Source organism: Diadema antillarum, unplaced genomic scaffold (assembly GCF_040938485.1).
Source record: "Diadema antillarum isolate AM-2024a unplaced genomic scaffold, OU_Dant_1.0 seq00001773_RagTag, whole genome shotgun sequence".
Lineage (NCBI taxonomy): Eukaryota > Metazoa > Echinodermata > Echinoidea > Diadematoida > Diadematidae > Diadema > Diadema antillarum.
Window position 1 is genome coordinate 511,291 of NW_027272454.1, and position 26,373 is coordinate 537,663.

The following is a 26,373-nucleotide window of genomic DNA, read 5'->3' on the forward strand; positions in this document are numbered from 1 at the left end:
TATGCCCCTATCTACACCCTCGTGTGCATGCTTTTTGTGTTTGATTGCTGAACTGCAGACCGCGTTCATGATATTCAGTGTAAGAATTAATACAAGAAGATTATTTGAATGATATACCATTTTATAGGTAAATTGTTCAATAATAATCTACACTAAGATAATACTGCAACCTTAAACAAGTGGGACTGTTTCAATTCGTTAAAACACGCAAAAACATGCATCAAATTGCACCATTTACAACATCAGAATGCAAAAAGTTCTCACCGTGGGAGGGGGGACACCCCCCTCCCACACCCTCCGCTCCCCCTTCGCTCGCTCAGCTCGCTCGGGTTCAGTCGCGTTCATGATATTCAGTGAAAAGAATTAACACAAGAAGTGTATTTAAATTGTATCACTTTATAGGTAAATTGTTCAATAATAATCTACATCAAAATATACTGCTACCTTAAACAAGTGGGACTGTTTTTCGTCGATAAAACGCGCAAAAACATGCATCATATTGCACCATTTACAACATCAAAATGCAAAAAGTTCTCACCGTGGGAGGGGGGACACCCCCCTCCCGCACCCTCCCCTCCCCCCTCGCTCGCTCCGCTCGCTCGAGTTCAGTCGCGTTCATGATATTCAGTGAAAAGAATTAACACAAGAAGTGTATTTAAATTGTACCATTTTATAGGCAAATTGTTCAATAATAATCTACATCAAAATATACTGCTACCTTAAACAAGTGGGACTGTTTCTCGTCGATAAAACGCGCAAAAACATGCATCAAATTGCACCATTTACAACATCAAAATGCAAAAAGTTCTTACCGTGGGAGGGGGAACACCCCCATCCCACACCCTCCGCTCCCCCTTCGCTCGCTCCGCTCGCTCGGGTTCAGTCGCGTTCATGATATTCAGTGAAAAGAATTAACACAAGAAGTGTATTTAAATCGTATCATTTTATAGGCAAATTGTTCAATAATAATCTACATCAAAATATACTGCTACCTTAAACAAGTGGGACTGTTTCTCGTCGATAAAACGCGCAAAAACATGCATCAAATTGCACCATTTTTTACAACATCAAAATGCAAAAAGTTCTCACCGTGGGAGGGGGACCCCCCCTCCCACACCCTCCCCTCCCCCTCGCTCGCTCCGCTCGCTCGAGTTCAGTCGCGTTCATGATATTCAGTGAAAAGACTTAATATAAGAAGTGTGTTTAAATTATACCATTTTATAGGTAAATCGTTCAGTAATAATCTACACTAAAATATACTGCTACCTTAAACAAGTGGGACTGTTTCACGTCGATAAAACGCGCAAAAACATGCATCAAATTGCACCATTTACAACATCAAAATGCAAAAAGTTCTTACCATGGGAGGGAGGACACCCCCTCCCCACCCCCTCCCACACCCTCCCCTCCCCCCACGCTCGCTCCGCTCGCTCGGGTTCAGTCGCGTTCATGATATTCAGTGAAAAGAATTAATACAAGAAGTGTATTTAAATTATACCATTTTATAGGCAAATTGTTCAATAATAATCTACACTAAAATATACTGCTACCTTAAACAAATGGGACTGTTTCACGTCGATAAAACGCGCAAAAACATGCATCATATTGCACCATATACAACATCAAAATGCAAAATGTTCTTACCGCGGGAGGGGGGACACACCCCCACACCCTCCCCTCCCCCCTAGCTCGCTCCGCTCGCTCGGGTTCAGTCGCGTTCATGCATATTCAGTGAAAAGAATTAATATAAGAAGTGTGTTTAAATTATACCATTTCATAGGCAAATTGTTCAATAATAATCTACACTAAAATATACTGCTACCTTAAACAAGTGGGACTGTTTCATGTCGATAAAACGCGCAAAAACATGCATCAAATTGCTCCATTTACAACATCAAAATGCAAAAAAAGTTCTTACCGTGGGAGGGGGGACACCCCCTCCCACGCCCTGCCCTCCCCCCTCGCTCGCTCCGCTCGCTCGGGTTCAGTCGCGTTCATGATATTCAGTGAAAATTATACCATTTTATAGGCAAATTGTTCAATAATAAACTACACTAAAATATACTGCTACCTTAAACAAGTGGGACTGTTTCACGTCGATAAACGCGCAAAAACATGCATCAAATTGCACCATTTATAACATCAAAATACAAAAAGTTCGTCCCCCCCCCCCTCTCACGCCCTCCCCCTCGCTCGCTCCGCTCGCTCGGGCTCGGTCGCTTCGCTCCCTCGCAGACTAACCGCCCCCCCCCAAGATCAAATCCTGGTTACGCCGTTGGATCATTGTATCCGCAAATAATATCATTTGTAATTTATTAGAAGCTTTGGCTATGTCATTTATGTATAGGAAAAAAAAAAAGGAGTGGGCCCAAAATAGATCCCTGGGGCACGCCACATCTTACTTATACCAACCTTGATTCTACAGCTTCAGAAGTCACAAACTGCTTACGATTACTCAAAAAGCTTACAAACTATTTCAATACTACTCCACGAATTCCATACAAATAAAGCTTATCTAATAGAATATCATGGATAAAATATCATCATTAATATTCGAGATAAACTGCCAGAAAACACATTTTCCTACCCGTTGTATGATTCTAAATTATAGCATAATGTAAAAGAAGACTACTCTTGCTCTTCCAGAAAATATCAAAAAGTCAAGATCGGCTAGGTTGACCCATTTTACCTATTTTCAGTCCTCATACGAAATCAGTGTATGCGACTTTTTGTTTGTTTTGTGATGTACGGTGACATATGACTGTGGGTGTCGGTCTCGCGCAATGACCCCGTATTATGTACCGTGAGTCCCAATTACCGTTGATACTTTGCGCTCACTTCGAAAGACTAATGATCACTTCACAGTTTATCACTAGTAAGCACCAGGAAAGTGTAAAGGCACGGAAACATATCTAACTGTCACCACAGGTCGGCTGAATTAATAAGTAGCATAATATCAATGGTACTTTGAACCCAACTTCCAAGAAAAAAACACACAACAACAACAACAACAGCATAAGTTGACAGTTTATCACCAGTAACGAACCAAATAATGTCTGTTTGTTTATTTCCAATAAGATAGGACTGAAATACCTCTCTTTTTATAACTTTTTTTGTATATGTACTTTAGTTTTCATAAGTCCTTTCTCTCTCACAATGTAGTTTTAACTCTCAACGTAGTATTCATTTTTTTAAAATCCAATTCAATACATTAGATAACCAGACAAAGATAATTATGACGAATAAACATGATGTAAATTAAAAATTCAGAATAATAATAAAAATAATTATAATAATGATAATAATGATAACAATAATAGTAATTATTACTATAATAAAAATAATGATAAGAAGAAGACGAAGAAGAAGAAGAAAAAATATGCTTCTGCATGGACCTGAATATGGCAAAGGAAGTGACGTCAAATTTCTGTGCATATGTCGTCATAGGCTGCATGTCGACTCTCGCTTTGTATTGTGGAACGGTAGATTCATCAATTAAAAAAAATATCATATATACCGAACTTCACTTTCTGTAAAATTAATTATAGAAACAGAAAGTTATGTTGTTGGCATCAAAATGTGTTAAAAGATGCATGTGAATGAAGGGGGTTACATTTCTAGTTAACGAAAGCATTCGTCAGAACTGACTATTACAGTCTGAAGTGTGTGATGCCAGAGTATAAATTGTGAGACGATGGCATCTTCTGCTCATGTCCTTCCAAAAATTCCATGGTTCATTTTTTTTTCCACAGTTAAATCTAAAATGAATTACAACACGAGGAAATAAATGTGATTCTCTATCTTCCTCATTGTTGGACTTTGGCAAATAATTCACTATCCTGTTCCTGCAGCTGATCAACATTTTATGTAAAAAATAATCTTAAAAAATCAAAATGTTATACCGAGATTGTCTTAAACTTATCGTAACCTTACTTAACTAAGATAAAATGAAATTGAAAACTTGATGTTTCATGTCCTCACGAAACTATAACATGCTAGCTACAAGCACACGCAACTTCCCCTTTGAAGTGCAATAATTATGATAAAAATCATATTTTTTAGGCAAATTCAGAAACTAAAGCCTTTATATTAAAATTGGTCATTTCTAAGTTTCTTTGCTACATAGAAAATTATAACCTATTGGAGCTTTATTTTCTGATTTAGAGCAAAATGTATGATATCATGCATACATTAGCCTTCTTAATTGATATAAAACAAAAGAAATAAAATTTTCATTTATTTCTATGATTACGTAGATTACACCAGAGGAAATTTATGTAACAATCTTGACGGCCATCGCACGATCGCCGGTAGGGATCTCTGTGGGGGTGGGGGTTGATTCAACCCTTCCCCGACCACAGAACAGACAAATATACACACACACACACACACACACACACACACACATATATATATATATATATATATATATATATATATATACATTTATATAAATCCCGATCAAGTTTAGTTTAATGTTCAAGTTTACATCCGGCAATCTTTAGAAGTAATTCATTCCTGCGGAAGGAAATTAAGCAACACCATCCTTTCGGTTTTTTTTTTCAGATCCCTTCTGTGTTTGGAATCTCCACATTTAACCTGCTTGAAGAAAACTGACTTTATAAAGTTGTAAACACCCATAGATACTAAACACAGAATGATATTCATTGATGTTGATCAAAATGAACTATTGAATGAAAGTTTATATATTTCATACCAAGGTAAAGCGGTTTTGTTACACGTATAGCAATGCCCGGTTGTAGCACAATGGCATAGGATGATTCTTTTTCATCTCCCGAGTCAATGCTATTGCAAGGACGTTTGTTACATAAAACTAAATAGCTTTCGAATGGCTCGGTGACAGAAATATCCAGCACCGTGCCACATTTTTTTTTATTGGTATCATAGAAGAGTTGAGGTTGTTCGGAAAGAAAATGGACATCCAAACTGATGACATTTTATCGTCTCAGTTGTTAGGCAAGATATTTACTAGTATCTTCCAGTCTTTCCTCTTTCCCCCTCTCTTTCTCATTCTCCTAATAGAGACTCACAAACAGTCACGCCGGCACAATCAATACGGATAGCGCCCTCTGCGCTTACAGGCAGTATAGTAATGTGCATGTCATAGTTTTCTATCGATAAATGTTGAACACGTATTATGTAACAATGAAACTAAACACCTTGGTGTTTATATGCGATTTACACAAGTAGGCCTACAATACGCTTTGAATTAAAAAAGTGTACAATCTGTGGTCGAAACATTCAACGATAAGCCACTGGATTATACTGAACAGACTTGTGCTCACCTTACTGGAACAAATATGAATATTAGAATTTTATTATTCAGTCGGCAAAAACAAATAAAATATAATAATTAACAAAAAAAAATACGGTGGAATGAATGTATAACATCGTAACGTACATCATAAATCCTGTCAGATTATAAGAGTGATCGTATTCCGTATAGTAGTGGTTGAGACCTAACTTCCGGTTTCTAACATTATCTGCTGAGATAATGAGAAACCTATTATGAAAATGAAAGAACATGTAATTCCAGGAGGAATTCAACGTTTATTTGATGGAAAATTGGTCTTGAAATGGTGGAGATATTTAGGACAGTGCATTCCTAATTAAAGCTGGGACCCACATTTAATTACGATCAACTTGTTTTACTTTGTTTTTGGATGTCTCAGCCATTCCAAAACCGATTTTTTTATCAAATAAACATTGAATTCCTCTTCGCATGCTTAGGATGGTATGGTCTGTACTATCTTAGAAGTGGTTTCTTGATATCTCTCAAAAAGTTAAAAGCCCAATTCTCATTTCCACCAATACAATACCATCCCTTTAAGTTGGGATTAGGACATTGAAGAATTATTATCAAAGAAGAAGGTAGTCCGCTTTTTAAAGACGGATATGACAATATCTGACAACAGAGAGACACATTTTTAACCTGGAAGAGATGATGACTGTGATACAGAGTGAAATTGTGACATAAGTTAAAATCGAACATCAGTGCAGGGACGGCGAAACCAGGGGTTTGTGGGGCCCCCACTTGCTTTGCACCACCCATAGGAATACATAGGGTGTCATCATTTTTTTCTTCTTTTTCCTTTTTTGCTTGTTAGCTGAGGAAACCCGGTATTGCCCCCCCCCACACTTTTGGAAAGGTGGCGCTAGCCATGTAGTCCACCGTTCTAAGTGTTAATTATAAGTTTCCAACACATGTTAATACATACTGCGAAGGAACACACACACACATCTGCTCATTACTTAATTACATTACTAAGTTTAGTTATGATATATGTTTGATAATTTTTGGTGTGATATGCCTTTATGAATCATTATACCCATATAATGCTTACAGCTATACATTGTTGAATGTGTTACAATTGGTGAATATGTTGCCAAGTATGCTCTGAAGTTATTAACTTATGCTAAAAATACATTCAATGTATTATGTTCATTACTGCATAATATGATCTGTCATGCTCAAAACATCTATTTCATTTCGTATGAACAGACAATCAAGCTGAAGTAGATCGAAGGTCGAAAGCTTCCAGCCGGCTTCATACAGCATCTGTTTGTCATCATTTCATTCTCGATTATATATATATATATATATATATATATACACTATATAACTATATATATATATATATATATATATATATACATAAGAAATATCATAATTAGTATATATTTATTATCATAATCATATGTATACATATATACATATATATATATATATATATATGAAATATTAAATACATCCATAATATGTATGATATCATGCTTAAAGACATATGATAAAATATGTGTATGTGTATAAACACTAGATTCATATCAGTTTTATTATGAGAAAGTGCAAAGAAAAACAAAAATTCAGAATCAAACATACATACATAAAGGGTAAAGAAAACACATATGTGGATATGCACATATTATTGTAACGCATTTGTTTATTTTGCATACCTATACTAAAAGCGCATTTACAACTCAAATCATGGCTGGCATAACTGCAAGAAGAACATAAATGAGAGATTACACATATCATATGATATCAAGAAAGATTTCATGAAAGTGATATGAACGTTTCAAAATTTAATGTGCCTTGTTCGTAAAATAGAACTTACTCTGTTACACGTTGGCAAAACACTTCTGTCATACATTGACACATGCTTTGTAAAGAATTCTTAAAGTTATGTTTAACATCTGGCAAATTGAAACTAAACACACTCGTCCTCACGTGGTAAACTCACATTAACAGGACACAAATTTGATAATGAAAGTGCATTTTTAACGTCCGTATTCTAGAGTGAACTGAAATGAGCCTGAACTTGATGAATAATTCAAACCACTTCAAGTTACCATTTTTGCACGTAAGTTTGATATACCAACTATAAGTTATGCTCTTTTAATACACAACACTAAATCATAACTTACAATAAACAAGTATTAGACGCACTTTTTTTCATCTGCCTCCATACACTCCAACATAATGATCGATAAACGAACCAAGTGTTATATTCATATGAATTTCACGATGATGCTTCCTAATAAGGAAAGTATGTTGATAAGAGTCATATCGAGGTGAGTGAAATTCATGAAATGGAATCCGCAGAGTCTTTCCTTGGCTACCATGATTATTTCCATCCGTGTCATAACAATAAGGCCATTAATGAAACAATTCACAGTCATCACTTTATGAAAGTATGAAAAAAAAAAACGTACCTGCCCCTCTATCAGATGACCAATCTGTATCGAAATCGCCACTACAGAATACACTGTAGAAAGCTGACTGACAAGTAAACACATATCTTATCAACTTAACATCCATATCATTCATTCACAGTATCTCATTCTATATCAGAGAGAGCGAGAGAGAGAGAGAGAGAGAGAGAGAGAGAGAGAGAGATGGAGAGAGAGAGAGAGAGAGATTACTACAATGAATAACTTCACCACTCTTGTCTATAACAATGAGCTTACAGAATTTTGGAAAACTCCCAGTGAAAGATACTGATGTTTATAATGTACTCTACATCCGATATCTATACTCTTGAATTGAACATATCTGTACATATCGAACGTATTCTATTTTCAAAGCTTTTCTATACGCTAGACAAAGAATCAACGTAATTACGTTCTTATTATCACAAATCTATATCACTACTTCACAGAAAGTAAAATATATTGTCTGCATCTTTTTAAGCGGACTATCAATGTCATTAACAAAGAGCGTGTTGCTCATTCGAAATGATATATTCTTGAATATAATATAAAAAGTGAGAACTTTTTATTCCATTCTAGACAAATAACTCTAGTTTTCACTTCAAGTCTAAGCATTGCGTTTGAGTACTACATCGTACTTGAAGTAGAACGCATCATTTGTTTCTTTAAAGATGGAAGATTAATACAATATATAAAATGCATGCAGCTTGCTTGACGCATTTCTGAATACTTCCATGCTTGAAAATGGTATAAAATGTTGGAGTGCTTCTATTCAATCCTCAATACACTCCTTTGCGTCTGACCAGAAAAAAAAAAATCAATGTAACGATTTCAAAAGTATCACACCTGTGTCATTCCAAACAGGTTCATTCTACGTAGCTTGCATCTGAAATATCAATAACATAAACGCAAATAAATATTTAATTCGCTCTACAAGCTTCATTGAATATCCACATTATTGAAGAATTTAAATGTTCCAGTGTTTCTTTTCCTCTACTTTTGAGATAAATCTACGTATTTCTTTCTCAAGTATCTTGTGACTTACTATCACATCTGCGAAATGTGTACTTTTCCCTTAAACAGAAACAAAACAACATTGCTTCGAACTTTTTCGAACTGTAAACTTTTCTTTTAATTAGAACAGTCATAATCAAAGGAATATATTTCAGATGTGTGTTTCAGTTAGCCACAGAGGACCGTGCAAAACCATAATATCGCGTATTATGTTCTGATTCCATCTCAACAATGATTTAAGACTCTTAAAAGTCATTTAAACAATTTCCTGAGTATCATGTCGCTGTCATTCAGGCACCTCAGGAAAAAATATGCACAAAAGGCATTACATAACGAAATTACATAATGGAAGTATATAAAAAAATACATACTCCGATTTTCTCATATGAAGTCAGCATCAATCTATCCTCATTCGAAGACCTTTCAGATTTAAAACATCTCTCTCCTGAGACTCATTCTCATTCCATTCTACTGGCTTCAAAAGAATCACAAAATTCACTTTACAACGTGAAATGGTTATAGACGAAAATACCAGGGAAACCAAACGCTGCATGTATTCTCTGGTCACCCATCAAGGATCCTGAACCTTGCAGATGAAAAGAGAGCCAGACGGAAAACACAAGTACGCGGAGTAAACCCTGCGACTACCCACACTTGTCACAGGTGTGGTAGAGACTGCCATTCGCGAATTGGACTTGTGAGCCACAGTCGATGCTGTGGCACCAGTGGAAGAATTATCACCAAAACTTGACAACTCCTAGAGCGCATTACCCATGGCCAACACTGACCGACAGAGGCCTATTTACTTACTTATCGAAAAAAACAACATTTTTTTTTCACGCATCACTGGTGGTACCATGAACTCTTTAGAGCTGCCTATTCTCATATTGTTATAGACTTCATTTTCATACTCAGAGTCCCCTTTTCATTTCTTAAAAACCTTGTACACACTCCTTACTTTCAACTCTAATAACTTTTGAAAGGATAATGCTACTGCTTTGAAAGTTTGCATTAATTATGAACAGAATGTGTTAATAAGGCATGCTTAATTTCATTGTAATCTGATAATTACTTCATTGTTGTTACTGCGATGGTTTACATCCTATTTTTTGCCCCCTTCATTGCACAGCCAGCACGGCTTGGTAAAGATCTAGCGCTTGAATAGATACTGTACGTCAGAGCCTCTTTTATCAGTTCACACTTTTCCTTAGTGTGTGCTTTCTTTCCAATATATAGATAGGTTAGGAGATTCCATTTGATTTGAGTTATACATCATTTTCAGCACTTTCAAAATATACTTTTAACTTAAATATCATGTCTGTCGACTTTCTGTTCGTTTTGTGATGCAGGATCAAATATGTACTTCGAGTTATCTTTTTTTTGTGGAAGTATAATCACTGAAGTCTGTTATCTAAATGAATAATAAGCTACATAAGTAAGACCGGTAAAAATGGTTCGGTATTTACATCTTGTAAAAACTATAACATACATGTTTTAAGTTCACTTTTTTTCGGAGATATAATCACTGAAGACTGATATCTAAATGTGACCCGCTACAACAAAAGGATCCGAAAGTCGGGGGAGGACAATTTTCTGAAAATGGCATGATGTTATTCCCGTATTCTTCTACTTTAATTTCATATATAGCACAATTCATAAAAGTACTCGGTTGCGGAGATAGCGATGATTTTATCAGCACATGTCAAGTGGTTGAGGAAATCAGAGTTTCGAGAAAAACACCTTCGAAGTTGTCCTTCCGACGCTATCATGGTCATTGGGAGGCGAGACAGTTTTCACCGCTTGACAATAGAAGGCACGGTCCTAGCGACCTCAGCCATGTTCAGTCAAGCTTAGCGCCAGCGGTCTATGCACGACCAATCGGTAAGCAGGATGCCACGCACTGACCAATAAGATCACTCCCTCGTTGTTAGGGGCGGAGTCTAGCTGCGGCGCTAAATCCACAATTTCGGACCCGTTTCTCTTACAATGAAAGTCGGAAAATCATGGCCCAGAAAAACGCTAATTTCTTGCCTTTCCTTTGATCACTAAGCTTCGAAATTTCGGCAGATGATGGACAAAACATTAGCCTACAAAATTTTGCCAAAAACAGAAATCCGCTTGTTTTGACCAATTCTGATGATGTGACTTCAAACTCGATTTTCTAGGCTCGGCCGTCAGCGACTTTAGGACTCTTTTGTTGTAGCGGGTCACAAATGCATAAGCAACATAAGTAAGACAGGTAAAATGTAACGGTACTTACATCTTTTTAAAACTGATACATATTAAGAGTTCATTTTTTTTGGTAAATATATTCACTGAAGTATGCTATCTAAAGGCATATACTAAATAGGTAAGACAGATAAAAGTGGCTTCCTTCTTACAACTTGTCAAAACTATATACATATTTGAATGAGATATAATCACTGAAGTCTGATATCCCATTCATATGCTACATAAGACAGGTTAAATTTGGTTCGCTACTTACATCTTTACAAAACTAGGTACATACTTTGAGATTACTTTTCTTTGAAATGTAATCACTGAAGTCTGTTATCCAAACGCATATATGCTACACAAGTAAGACAGGAAAAGTTTGGATCAGTACTTACATGTCAAATCTTGTCAAAACTATATACGAATTTCGAGTTTATTTTTTCTAAATACAGTGACTGAAGTCTGTTATTTAATGTAAATATAAATAAAGACAGAATAAACTGACCAGAAAGAATATAAATTATTAGTGGAAAAGTGAGCAAAGAAAATGGGATTTTTCTCTACTGAAGACCTATCTTTTTAGTAGATAGTCCTTTGGAATGGTCCAGTTGATTCCCGATGGAATCCCATTTAATGTAAATGTTACATAAGTTAGTAAGACAGATAAGAAGTTACGGTACTTAAAATCTTGTCAAAACTGATACATATTTTGAGTTGACTTTCTTTGAAATATAATCACTGAAGTATGTTAGCTAAATGCATATGCTACATAAGTAAGACAGGTAAAAGTGGCTGTATAGCGATATAGTTGATGATGATGTTGAGTAAAAACAAGAATAGCAATCCTTTTATGGCATTATAATTGCCGTTCATGTTAACGGGGAGCGACAGCGAACATCGACTTCTCTTGTGCTTCTTGCAATTTTTACGTTGTTTAGTTTGCCGTTAATAATAATAATAATAATAATAATGTTATTATTATTGTTATTATTATCATTATCATTATTATACAATACATTTAAAAGACGCTTAATACGGATGTTTCTGGGCGCACAGTTTACCGGAAAAATAGTATTGAGATCAGAATGATACAAAAATACCAAAATACCAAAAAAAAAAAAATACATAGGCCTAGTGTAAAAATGCGATAAGTACTGAAAATCAGTGTGCACCTCCATCGACCGACCCACAACTGGACCATTCCAAAGGACTATCTACTAAAAAGATAGGTCTTCAGCAGAGTCTTAAAGTGATTAACGGAAGTGGATTGATGTATATAGGCAAGTAGTGAATTCCAGAGAAAAGGGGCAATTGTAGAAAAAGCACGATCACCATGTTTTGTGGAAGTACGATGCGAAAAATACAAAATATATACCACTTCTGTACAAAAATAATTACTCAAAACTTGCTTCTCAACAGTATACAGACTGTACATAGATATAAAGATACACAGATATAAGCACAGCCCGGTTTAGGAGTTTAGAAAACCTTCAGAATCCACATAGAGACTGCCTGGTTTATCAAACTTGTAAAAAAAAAAGTTTACCTCTACAACAGTTACTATCTTTGTACTAAAATTGTGGAGCCCAGTTTGTCCAGTAATCTTATAATGCCCCCAATACGCACAAAGGAACTATGCATTGACCTTCTGCATTTTTCAATGATTATTGATTAGAGGTACTCTAGGTTGACTGTAAGTAAACTGTAAAACTTGACATTAGCAAAACAGTCTGCTACACATGCAGGCTGTTGACTTTAAACTACTTATATGATTATGGAAATGTGTTACTTAACACAAAATTTCACGGTTCTGGCAATAACGGAGGGACTTAGAGAAGAATTCATCGAATTGATCTGCAACAGACACCTTAATTGCAATATCCTCTAATAATATATCATGGAAATGATTGCATAATAATTGGAGATTCTCTATCATTTATCATCTTGAGATGATGCTATGGTGAACTGCAAAATGGGAGATTGCCTGTCAAAGAAGTTACAACTTACCTCAATAATCATCATAAATGCATGACCTCTTGTGCCTTAACCAAATCACAAACATATAGTATTTTACGCAAAGAAATTCGTGTACAGACACATACATAACCCATACACAATTATCGCACAATTGTTTTGCAGCATCTTGAAGACTAAACGAAATATGATTACTATGACAGCGTATAACTAAGAGACACAAAATACAACAAAATTAAAGTTAAAAAACATTGACATTTTCAATGTATTACCATGTATAATAATATATTGCATCCATCTCTTAGGTGTCTCATTCCTTCTTGTCTGCACAGACCACTTTAATCATCTTTAGTTCATGTAGAGACTCTATTTTTTTTATAATAACAGTCATGTCAAACATATTCATCAGATGCACATGATTAAAAGTTAAAGTTACTCACATGAGCACAAATTTAGAGCTCTATCACTGCCACATCATAATTCATGCAAACTAAGGAAGTTGCGGAGATCACATTTATACAGTAACTACCCTACAAAAAAAAAGTCATTCGATTAGGTCATGTTCTCAAAACACAGAAAACCTGACTACATTATGTATTAAACTCTTGCTGAAGCTTTAAACCTTTACAAAACTTTCTCTTTAATCGTGCTGTGTGAATACTCCTCCAAGTTTGGAGCTACGTAGAGCCCTCAGAAGATCGCTCATTTCGCCGCCAGTGGACACCTTCCACTCGTTCAGACACTGTGCAGTAGCCATCTTGTAGTCATTATTCTTCGCATGTAGGACCTGTAAACTTCTTATGTTACCTATGCCAAGGAGGCCACAAATCTCACTATATTTCGTTGGTAGGATTCTTGACGAAAGCCAGTTGATTACATTGTCCGACACTTTAGAAACCCTGAAAAGGATATTTTTTTTTTTTATCAAGTGTAAACATTATCAAATGCAAAGAGTGAGCATTACCATCAACAAGCCGAAATAAGAATTATAACAGAATAATGCGTGGATGTGTAAACACAATCATAGTTATGTCAACGCAAATAAGGCAGAAACAATATTCCAACTTTTAGAACACCACATACATCTGTCGTTCTAACATATTTACACCATTTGCAAAAATATCTAGAGTTCACCACATCCCCACCAAGAATCAAAGAGTGACGTTCTTGTTCAACCAGTCATTTTGTCGTCTAATAGACAAAACATTTGACTGCTAATAACGAGATCTGTCGCCTATCAATGAGAAAACAAACAAACACACACACATGAAAGTCATCTGCCAGCTCACACCTACAATGGCCTACGTAACCTTTAGGAAATTAGGCCAACCTCACGAAGAATTTTCATGATAACAGAATCAACGAAACTATCCGAACGTTTCTTTCTGATGAAAACTTATTTATCAAATATAACAAAATATTTCTCGATATAATTGAAAAAATGTTAATATCTGAATATGACAAAACTCACCTTGCAATCATGTCTTGCACATCTTCATCTTGTGCGTAGTGTAGAGGGACTTTCCCTTTCCTGTCGGTAGCATTGACATCCGCCCCTTTGTTAAGGAGGTAGAGGACAAGGGCTTTCTCACGTGGGAGATTGCCACTGGAGGAATCCTGAATGATCTGTTTACAACAACAGCAACAGCAACAAAAACAACAACACATCGTAAACAAATGTAATCTAGTGCGGTGATCACATATTTCCCCCCAAATGTTAATGAATGTTAATGTATCTCAATCACTCATACCAAATAAATATGAATCATATAGCTATTGATGGAATGATGCGTTTTCAATTTGTCTTTTTTATACTACTAGAAAATTTAAGCCTTCGAGTAACTTCAATTCATCCAAAGAACAAAGTGTTAAAACATATGGGACATGACTTACTAATAATTATTCCATGCATCGACGGAAAGACCTAAAAAGGTAGATAATAATTGCCAAATTCTCACACTCTTTTTTTTCTGATGACTTAGCATAATCTTCACCAATCTGAATTGAATTCATCTGAATTACAACTTGAAAAATAGTCAATATGTCATCCTTGAAATTCATAAAACTCTTTATTTAACCAAATTCCATGACAAAAAAAAACCATTTTCTTAATGACAAAAGCTCCACATGTCTTATACCTGTATGCAAAGGAGAGTCCTCATGGACATATGACGTGATATGACATGTGATGGGAGCATGATAAAATTAGTTGCTAAGTGAGGTACGATGGAATAATGTTTTTTTTGTTGTTGTTGTTGCTTCTTTCTCTGTCCAGATTGCATTGTCGACCCGCACTCCACCCCAAAACAAAACATAAACTAAAACATAACAATACTCTTTTGAGGCTGGATGAGCAATCATGACATCCGTTGGCATCGCTAGAGAGTTTGACAGCTGTGTGAAGACACGTTTGACCATTGAAGGAGGGAATGTCCAGGTCGGCATCATGATCAACAAGGGCCTCTACCACAAATGAATGACCGTGCAATACAGCAAGGTGCAATGGAGTGAAGTTTTTCCGATCAGTTTTGTTTATGAGACGAATGTCCTTCAAAGAGACACAGAGAGAGAGAGAGAGAGCAATTAATGCCGCAGTATTGTAATCATGTCCCCGTCGACACCCCATGAAGCCGGTAGAGCCGTTGGAGTTCCATCTTGGCTTCATACTATATATAATTATACAATATACAACATGTACAATCTCTATTTTCTGTTTACATTGAGGGGGAAATGTGCGCAGCCATCTGAAAAGATTATTGAAGCTTGATTTGACGTAGCGGGCAGGATTGTTCTCTTTTTTTTTTTCTTTCTCTTTCAAGACTCACTATCTGTAAGAGGGTTATGTACGAGTATACTAATATGAATTGAACGACGTATGAACGCATCGTTATATTTTGTTCGTTAGTGTTGCTTAAAGTAAAAAAAAATGCTTGCTTCAAAAAGCGTTAATCTGTCTTTGTTAATATGTACGACGTCGTGATGTCGCAATGAATTATTCTCGCTTATGTAAATCAGCTTGGCACGAACGTGCATCTATCTCAGCGTGAAGCCTTGAATATGACAAGCGATGTGACAATCATTTTTGAGGAAAGGTGAGGATTGTGTGGAGCCTAATGAATATGCACGAGGTTTTGGTCTCACAATGATTTATTGGTGATTTTTTTTTTTATCGATGTGGCACAAATGTAAAATATGTCGTTCGTGGAGCTTTTGCATGCGACGTGGCTATGAGATGTAAATAGAACCGCCCACTGTCAACTGATCGTGAGGGTGAGATTGCATCAGCTCTTCCAAGACAGAGTCGTCGCCATGAATCCTCCCATCGAATGGCCTCCGTGGAGTCCTGACCTCACCCCTTGTGACTTCTTTCTCTGAGGCTTCCTCAAGGGAAGTCTTCGACACTCATCCTCGTGACCTTGGGTATCTGACAGCCAGAATCGAGTCGAAGAGATGGACTCTCTCCGAAAGGACAGAAGAGTGATTCACTGCACAGTGAGAACCATGGGATCGAGGGCGCAGAAATTACTCGAAAGAGACGGCTGTTGCGACACGGATTGTCGCCCCTACACGGATTGTCGCCTCCTGCTCGGGGCGACAATCCGTGACGGGCGCTGGCGGCACGGATTGTCGCCCCCTACACGGATTGTCGCCTGGCGACAATCCGTGACGCTTGTGCAGTTCCCAGTTTTTGACCTCGAAGGCGACAATCCGTGCTGGCAAAAAAATTTGTTGCGACACGGATTGTCGCCCCGTCACGGATTGTCGCCCCGGGCTGGGGTGGTTCCTCCGGTGTTAAGCTTTGGTGGGATGGGTATGACTGGTAAGTTATGCGTATGTGTGTGTGTGTGTGTGTGTGTGTGTGTGTGTGTGTATTGTGAGCTGCATGATATGTGATGTGTATGATTTGTTGTGTGTGTGTGTGTGTGTGTGTGTTTGTGTGTGTGTTTGGAGTATAATAATACAATATGTAGAAACTGTGCATGTGTGGTGGTTACATAGTGGTAGTGGTTTGTTTGTCTGTGTGTATACGTGTGCCTGTATGTTTACGTGTGTATGTGGAATATAGTGGCGCTACTGTGGCAATACAAACGCCTTCAGAGTATATGAGCACGTGTTTAAAGAATTCACACCAGCGTTGATCTAAAAATAGTATGGGTGTGTCAACCAAATATCAGCGGTGAGGCGGGCTAGGCGAGAGAGAGACCGAGAGAAAATACATACGAGGGAGGTACCCTCCCCAAATGTTATTTGTCTTTGTTCATTTTTCCCTGCAGTCATTTTCTTCCATCAGTCTTATAAACTAGAACGTCCATACCACTATTCTTTGTCCCAGAATAGGTTTGGCATGCTTTATGCATGAGCGAATAATTTCCACACGCCGTAAAAAAATTGTCAATCGTTACTTGATTAATTAGCACAAACGAACTGCCATTGCACACCGCTAATACATACGTAATACAAACAAACACCAACAAACACTCAAACAAACCTCATAATGCAAACAAACCAACTCAACACTTTTTTCCTTGATATTTATTGATTTCATTCAAATCATTCATAAATCGACCCATTCTGGGTGCAACATGAACAAAAAAAGTTACAAATGGCAATTCGAAACAAAAGCAAATCCATGTGTCAATTTATACCACAAATAATCTCACTTCAACATAGATAACTCGATTATAAACCAACCCTACTAATAATTTCTTCACGAGAAAGTTTTGACATGTATAGGGCCCTACCAAACCTATATTCCTTGAATATATTGGTTTGGATCATGTAACACCTTCTTACTTAAAAGGGCATATACATACAAAAACACACATATATATTACACAAATCTAGAATGAAATCAGTCATAAAAAAACCCCACCACCCCCTCCCCTCCCAAACCGAAACAAATCTAGGGCCTACATCTATCCTAAATATTAAATCCTACCAACATCCGTCATACCATTTATAACTATCCTTCTTCAAATCCAATCCCCAACCCACAAACCCCTGATTAAACAAAACCTAAATCATCCCACACCCACATTCACCGACCCAAGTACATACATACACACACACACACACACACACACACACACACACACGAAGGTTCGTTATTCCGAAGTTTTGTTTTTTTTCCGAGGCTTCATTTATCCGAAACACACAATTCCCTATACCTAGTGGTTCGTTGATCCAAAAATGAAATTCGGAATAACGAACCTTCGGAATAATGGCCCTTCGGACGAATGAGCCTTCGGACGAATGAGCCTTCAGAATAACAAACTTTTGCAATAACGAAATGTAACCCCCTTCCCACATACCGACGCACACCCGAACCGATACCACATCCTTCCTGATGAAACGATTTCCCAATGTTGATAAATAAGACATAATGGACCGTATGCAGAAAAGCAGCATCCGCCCGCAAGCAAGCTCCACTCCGAATTCATATACAAATCTGCCAAACAAACTCATCAGATTCAAAGCTGCTGATAAAATCAATATCAATGTTTATGCCAGCAACAGCTTACTAGGTATCCCTCCCCACGCGCAGCTAAAAAACACATACGCAAAAAACTGACATAATAAACACATTCTTCCATCACACACACACACACACACACACGCACACGCACAAACGGACACTAAGTTATCATGTGCAGGCGCACATACACACTGCCTTGAAACCTCACCATGACTTTTTACATGGCATGTTTGCATGGATGTAGCCATGTAAGTTATGTGTTAGTATTTCAATGATTATGTCCAGAACGATATTACCCAGCAAAATGTGCTTCGAGGGCGGGCGACAATCCGTGTAGGGGGCGACAATCCGTGCCGCCAACGCCCATCACGGATTGTCGCCCCGAGCAGGAGGCGACAATCCGTGTAGGGGCGACAATCCGTGTCGCAACAGACGGCTGTCATGTTAAATGAGCTTGAACTTTGGTTGATTAGCTTAATCCGTTTATCTTTGTGTTATGATCATAAAGTGATAAAAGCATACTGCAACTCGATTCATTTAAAATGACGTAATTTTTCACAGTCCAAACATAATTTATGCTTGATTAAGGGATGCTTTGGAAAGTTCTTTGTGCGATCTTCTGGTCGGCTTGCCCCTTATTTAGACGCATGCCATTTTATACCAAACTCGATAACGAATGACGTATAAAGAATCATCGTATAGCCGACAGACCGTTCAGACACTGATTTCGACCGTTATAGGAAACGTCATATATGTGTTGTTTCCCACTGCGCATGCTGTTATGGTCACGAGTGACAGCTGTGGTGTCACCTTTTGTGCGCGCTCTCATTAAGCCCCGACCAGTTATACCGTTCTATAGTCGCCATACGTTCATACGCCCACGGAATGCTGTTCGAAAAGATGCTCTGACCGTTGTTTCACTGTTCGTCAGGTCGCTTAATGTCAAAATATGGGCTTACCATTACAGATCGGATAAAAGCACCACATTGAGAGAGGTGATCCGCTAGGACCCATGTCATTATTGTGAGAGCAGGAGCCCTCTGGAATTTTTCGATTTTTAGGGTGAAAAATGCTAAATTTTGATATTTACCCACGCCGATGATAATCGGCAGGGGGTTATGTAAAGGGTTCCGTATGTTTGTTTGTTTGTTTGTTTGTGTACAAGATAACAAGAGAACGGGTAGGCGGATTTGCACGAAATGTTCAGGGAATGTTTGGAAAATGACAGGAAAGAATCAATTAGATTTTGGTGATAATCGGTTGACCCTTGCAAATTCTGTGTGACCTTGAAGTTTTGACCCCATGGTATAGTGAACACTCCGAAAATTTCCTGTTTCTCACTTTGCGATTTTTCGCTACCATACGAAAACATAACTCCCAAACAATCCGACTTCGCTGCTCAAATGTTCGTACGAATTCCGAAATTTACGTTTAGGCCTATTTGAGGGACTATGTCCTTCTGGATTTATGAAAGTTCGCTCTCCGTCGTCACAAACTGGCCCGTATTTGGTGGGTTTTAACATTGATTGTTTTTTTCGTTGGAGGAGCATTTGCTCGGTCCCAGTCACACTACACGATATGCGCGCTCAATGTCAATGCGTGTGCAAGGCCGCTGAAAATGCATTGCGCTCTACCCTGTTGGTGCAAAATTGCATCGGGGACGTTGCGGCGCCCGTTGGCGAATATTTTTTTTTCCGTACATGGAAACGCTACAGGACATGAATTATTCATAAGTTGAGCTGAAAGACTGAAGTGCGCAAGCAAAATTCTATAGCTTGGCCAATTTGTACACGAACTAACGTTCGAATTCACAGCTGAATTTCAGCGCAAAACTAATGCTCGAATTCCCTGTGTATTTCTGCGCTCAACTAACGCTCGAATTCACAGCTGAATTTCAGCGCAAAACTAATGCTCGAATTCCCTGTGTATTTCTGCGCTCAACTAACGCTCTAATTCACAGCTGAATTTCAGCGCAAAACTAATGCTCGAATTCCGTGTGTATTTCTGCGCTCAACTAACGCTCAAATTCCCGTTGGTTTTCTGCACTGAACTAAAGCTCAAATTCCCTGTCTATTTTTGCCCTCAACAAACGCTAGAATTTATGGTTGAATTTCAGCGCAAAACTAATGCTCGAAATCAAATTATTCCTTTGCGAAAGAGATGTGTTGAAATTCCATGTAAATTAATGATATCACAAATTGGAATTAGTGATATCACAAAATGTATTTCTTGATATCAAGAATATGAATTCGTGATATCTCGAATTGAATTCGTGATATCACGAATTGAATTTGTGATATCACTAATTCGATTTCGTGATATCAAAAATTAGTTTTACGCGATAAACCAATGGGTATTTGTGATATCAAAAATTGAATTTGTGATATCAGAAATTCGAATTTTTGATATCACGAAAGGGAATTCGTGATATCAGAAAATCTTTTTAAAAAGTAATATGGCTTGCCAAATGCTCGCTATTCAGTTTACATTCGATTCGCAGTTCACGAGTGCCAGCGGGCAACGTAACCCCGCTGGTTATATGCGGGGAGCGGAGAGGATCGTGATTGTCAGCCAGGGCAGCCAGCGCCGCGCGCCGCGCCGCCGCCTAGCGCCTACAAGTGGCACTATGGCGCCCTGGCGAGCATGGTTCGAAGTAAATGCCGTCGATTGTGGAGAGGAGGTACACACGCAGCTCGCGTGAAATGTACAACTTTACAATCTACAACCTCTGCAGCCATAGGCTTGAAAGTAATGCCACATTACCACTATTCGTACATGCAAATATTGCCAAATATAAAAGGACTCGTCCGAAATCTTTTGCACGCCCTTTTTGTCAATCGGGTACTAGTATTTGTAAATACATCGCTACCATATACCACAGTAGACCTACTTCGTACTAGTCTATTAAGCGGACATGTATTCACAATCGACTTCCCAGTGCTGCCAGTGAGTGACTCTAGCAGACGCGAGCATCGCGAGTGCACTTTCGAAATGCAACAATAAGATCATTACCAATCCACATGTAAACTATAGTAGATCGAACTTAAGTAGAGTCTAGTTCTGTGTTTTCAAACTGATTAGTCAATTAGATATACGTGATATGTGAGCGTGATTGTATCCAATGTACAGAGTGCTAATTGTGTGCAATGTGACGTGTGTTGTATGTAACGTAAGAGCTATCGCAAGAGCGACAGTTCAGTTTTCCTGCACATCCAGTTGTTCACTGATCGGACGAACCTCGTGAGTGCAGTGACATGTTCACGCACGAACGTATGTACATGCACAACACACACACATACATACATATACTAGTAGCTAGCTCGCTGCATGCTGCATCGGGCGTGCGCTGCATGCACATGCGATCCACACAATAATAATAAGTATGACAATAAATACGTTCCACGTGCACACAGAGAGTAGGCCTATGCGAGTCGAGTCCATTCATTGTGTACAAGTTGGCCAAGTCCACGCGCTTGCGCACTTCAGTCTTTTAGCTCAACTTATGAATAATTCATGTCCTGTAGCGTTTCCATGTACGGAAAAAATATTCGCCGCCCGATGGTGACCGAATACTGGTGCAGTAAACATTTGCATTCAACCCTTGCATTGAATAATTGCCGTAAACACTAATCGTAGGGGTAATTGCCTAGGGGTACCTGGTACGTAAATTTTGTTTTTCTTTTGCGCTTTTGTGGATTTGCACGAAATGTTCAGGGGATCTTTGGATAATGACAGGAAAGAATCGATTAGATTTTGGTGATAGGCCTAATCGGTTGACCCTTGCAAAATCTGTGTGACCTTGAAGTTTTGACCCTGTGGTATAGTGACCACTCCGAAAATTTCCCGTTTCTCACTTTGCGATTTTCCGCTACCATACGAAAACATAACTCCCAAACGACCCGACTTCGCTGCTCAAATGTTCGTAAGAATCCCGAAATTTAGGCCTATTTGAGGGACTATGTCCTTCTGGATTTATGAAAGTTCGCTCTCCGTCGTCACAAACTGGCCCGTATTCGGTGAATTTTCAAATTAACATTGATTGTTTTTTTCGTTGGAGGAGCATTTGCTCGCTCCCAGTCACACTGCACGATATGCGCGCTCAATGTCAATGCGTGTGCAAGGCCGCTGATAATGTATCGCGCTCTACGATTACCCTGTTGCATCGGGGACGTTGCGGCGCTCGTTGGTGACCGAATACTGGTGCAGTAAACATTTGCATTCAACCCTTGCATTGAATAATTGCCGTAAACACTAATCATAGGGGTAATTGCCTAGGGGGTACGTCAATTTTGTTTTTCTTTTGCGCTTTTGTGGATACCATCAATGATCGTACACTCATACGACTTTTGATACCATCACACTCTCGGCTTGCTTTAAGCAAAATATCCCGCAAGAAAACGGCGTATTTCTCGATTTTTAGCGCTTTTTCTGCGACCCGTCGCGTAGACAATACTCTTACAACTGGACTTACTTCGCGCGCGTTTGGAAAAGTTCCGATTCTGCACTTTTGACGGTGGAATTTGGGGTTTTCGATGGATTTTTTGGAGGAAACTAAAGGACTTTCCTGTTGTGAATGAGTGTTCTCGTATGTGAAATGATGTGATTTGCGTGTGATGTGACTGTAGAACCAAAGATTGTACACTGAAGTGTACGATCTTTGGTAGAACTCACTGGCTGGTGATAAAGGACACTGGTAAGTGGCCGAATTCTGGTAGATGACCGAATGCATAGTACGTTTACCCCGACTCTGTATAAGGCGTGGGTCTGCCGCCTTTAACGGCCCCTCTAGTTCTTTATTGATATATATATATATATATATATATATATATATATATATACACACATACACACTCAGCAAAAAAGTAAGTTCCCCCCTAGCATTTTTGGATATATCTCAAAAAGTATTTTACCGATTTTCGTAATTCAAACGGAAATGGATAAGGAATTTTATTACTCATAACATGAGTGGCAAATCATTGCCATCAGATATTATTATTGGTGTGAAAAAAAAAATGCATTTTATGTCAAAATGCATGAAAAAAAAAGTTGCACTTTAGTGATTTGCAATGACTTTTACACAAATAATCAAACCATCACTCATGATTCTGAAAATTTAAGCATGGTTGATTGCATATTTCTCTATCTCTTTCTTTTCATGAGCATACAGTGAAGTATTTGACAATTGATATGTTCACCATCCACTTCAATGACCAGCCGGCATCTCTTCCTCATAGCGTTAACTAAAGTTTGTACTTGGCACTGCTCAATGTTGGCCCATACTCTCTGCAAGATGCGCTTAAATTCTTGCAGTGAAGTGTTATCTTTCACCTTCTTGCTCGCTTTCCGCGTAATGACATCCCAAAGATTCTCTTGTGGATTACAGTCGGGCTATCTTGCAGGCCACTCCATACGTTCGATGCCATTTCCCTCAACAAACTGATCTACAACGTGAGCGCATGCCGCAAAATGGCCATAGGCACATTAATGTGATCACCCCAGATTGGAATTACAAATCACATGGCTTCTACCAACATGTTCATATTGAAAAGGCTATTGTTTAAAAAGTATGCATAGCATCTCTTTAATAGGGAAGTACATTGTACCTGAAGAAATTCCTGAGAATTGCACAATCTAAAAAGGTCATTTGCTAACTTACATAGGAAATGTATACAATATGCTTCATATAGCCTGAAGTGCAACTTTTTTCCCATGCTTTTTGACATAAAATGCGTTTTTTTTTACAACAATAATAATATCTGGTGGCAATGATATGCCATTTATGTTATGAGTAATGAAATTCCCTGTCCAGTCCCGTTTGAATTATGAAAATCCGTAAAACACTTTTTGAGATACATCCAAAAATGTTAGGGGGGAACTTACTTTTTTTTGCTGAGTGTATATATATATATATATATATATATATATACATATAAGGCTCTACACAACGTCCACGTTTCCTCAAAAACAAATGTCACATCGCTTGGCATACGGAAGACTGTACGCTCGGAAAAATTTACACAGCAAAGAATCAATCATCCCCTCATCATGACCTTGTACATATTCACAAAAATTGATTAACGCTTTTTGAAGCAAGATTTTTTTTTTAATTAAAACAATACTGACGAACAAAATAATGTGCGAAGAATCTTAAGACTTAATTCATACGTCGTTCAATTCATTTCGTCTACTCGTAGATACCCTTGTGACAGAAAGTGAGTCTTCAAAAGGAAAAAAAAAATAACTATACTGACAGCTACGTAACACCTTCAAGCTTTGATAATCTTGTCAGGAAGATGCGCTCATTTCCCCTTTTCGCACTTTCATAATCTATACAGAAAACAGTGATATCATAGAAATTCATGTATGAAGTTATTTCATGCATATTTATAGCATGAAGCCAAGACGGAGCTCCACCTGCTCCACGGGATGCTGACGGAAACATAAACATACTGCTTGCCTAATTGACAATCATGACATATATAATATTAATGACTTTCAGTATTTACACTTAAAATGTAGGCCCCCACTCAAAACTAACATTAACAGTATTGATCCATTGTTCTTTTGCATTGTGCTAAACCTTGAACAAGAACTTAAAACAAAACCTTATGAAGCTTTGACTAAAACGTGATTGGCTGTAACGGAAAGCTATTCATGATTTGAAACCAATTGTTACCTTTGCTACATCATTGACAGCTTTATGTTCCGTGTCACCGTCGGTGTCAGCGATGGCTACATGCCTTTCTTGCGTTTGTCCCCTAACAGCTTCTGAGACCAGATATGAAACTGTGTCCAGATGTCCATGTTTAGCTGCGAAGTGAAGGGCTGTAAGACCATCCCGTTTTGCCTCTTCCATATCAGCGCCTTTGCTGATGAGGTGTTTCACAACGCTAAGTTGACCTTCTGCAGCGGCAGTGCATAGAGGCATTTCATTCGAAATGTCAACTTTATCACATTCCTCCATGAGAAATGAAACGGCGTGAATGTTTCCTTCTTTGATCGCGAATTGTAAAGGAGTTTGACCGCTTTCATTGGTGGCGTTCACATCTTCACCCTTACTCAGCAGCAATTTGAAGAAATCAAAATCTCCTGTAATGATGGCAGCTTCCAGAAATGTAATGCGATGTTTCCCTGTGCGTTCTGCTATTTTATTTACAAGGCAGGAAACAACTTCATGGTGACCTTTAGTAAAAGCCCAATAAAGAGGTGTGTGACCTTTCTTATCAGCAGTTACTTCAGCGTCATTGTCGAAAAGTAGGGAAACTACTTTTCGATGTCCATTCTTGGATGCTAGGAGGAGCGGATTAAAACCCACTTCATCAGCTGCATTTACGTCAGCTCCATGTTTGAGAAGATGGTATGCAGTTTGTACATATCCAACTATACACGCCCTTTGTAGAGATGTAACACCATCTTCAGTGCAAACATTTACGTCTGCTCCCCTGTCAAGGAGGAGTTTGGCAACTGTGTCATATCCATTTCTAAAAGCAATTAACAGCGAAGTAGCTCCCACCTTTGTTATTGCATTCACATCAGCTCCACGATCTAAGAGAAGAGAAACGACACGTAGGCTTCCTTGCCGAGTTGCATATTGGAGGGGACTGAAACGTCCTTGTGTGGTTACATTTACATCAGCTCCTTGTTCAACAAGAAAGATTGCGACGTCATCGTGTCCACTACATGCCATTTGTAAGGGTGTTTCACCATCTTTTTGGGCAGTATGCACGTCTGCTCCGCTGCTGACAATCTTTTTGGCTACCTCAAGATGACCACGTTTGATTGCAAAATGCAAAGCACTGGTACCGTTAATATTAACAGCACCAATATCAGCTCCATTTTCTAAAAGGTGAGAAACGACATCTTGGTGTCCATTCATAGATGCACGCATGATGGAACTGAAACCTTTTTCATCGACTGCATTTACGTCAGCTCCTTGCCCAACAAGATAGGATACAACGTCCAGG

At 38.2% G+C, this 26,373-nt stretch overlaps 1 pseudogene; it reads right to left on the minus strand.

Annotated features, from left to right (window-relative positions):
- Positions 1-9,512: 9,512 nt before the first annotated feature.
- Positions 9,513-25,337, minus strand: LOC139712208 (L-asparaginase-like; annotated as a pseudogene).
- Between the last annotated feature and the right edge of the window lie 1,036 nt (positions 25,338-26,373).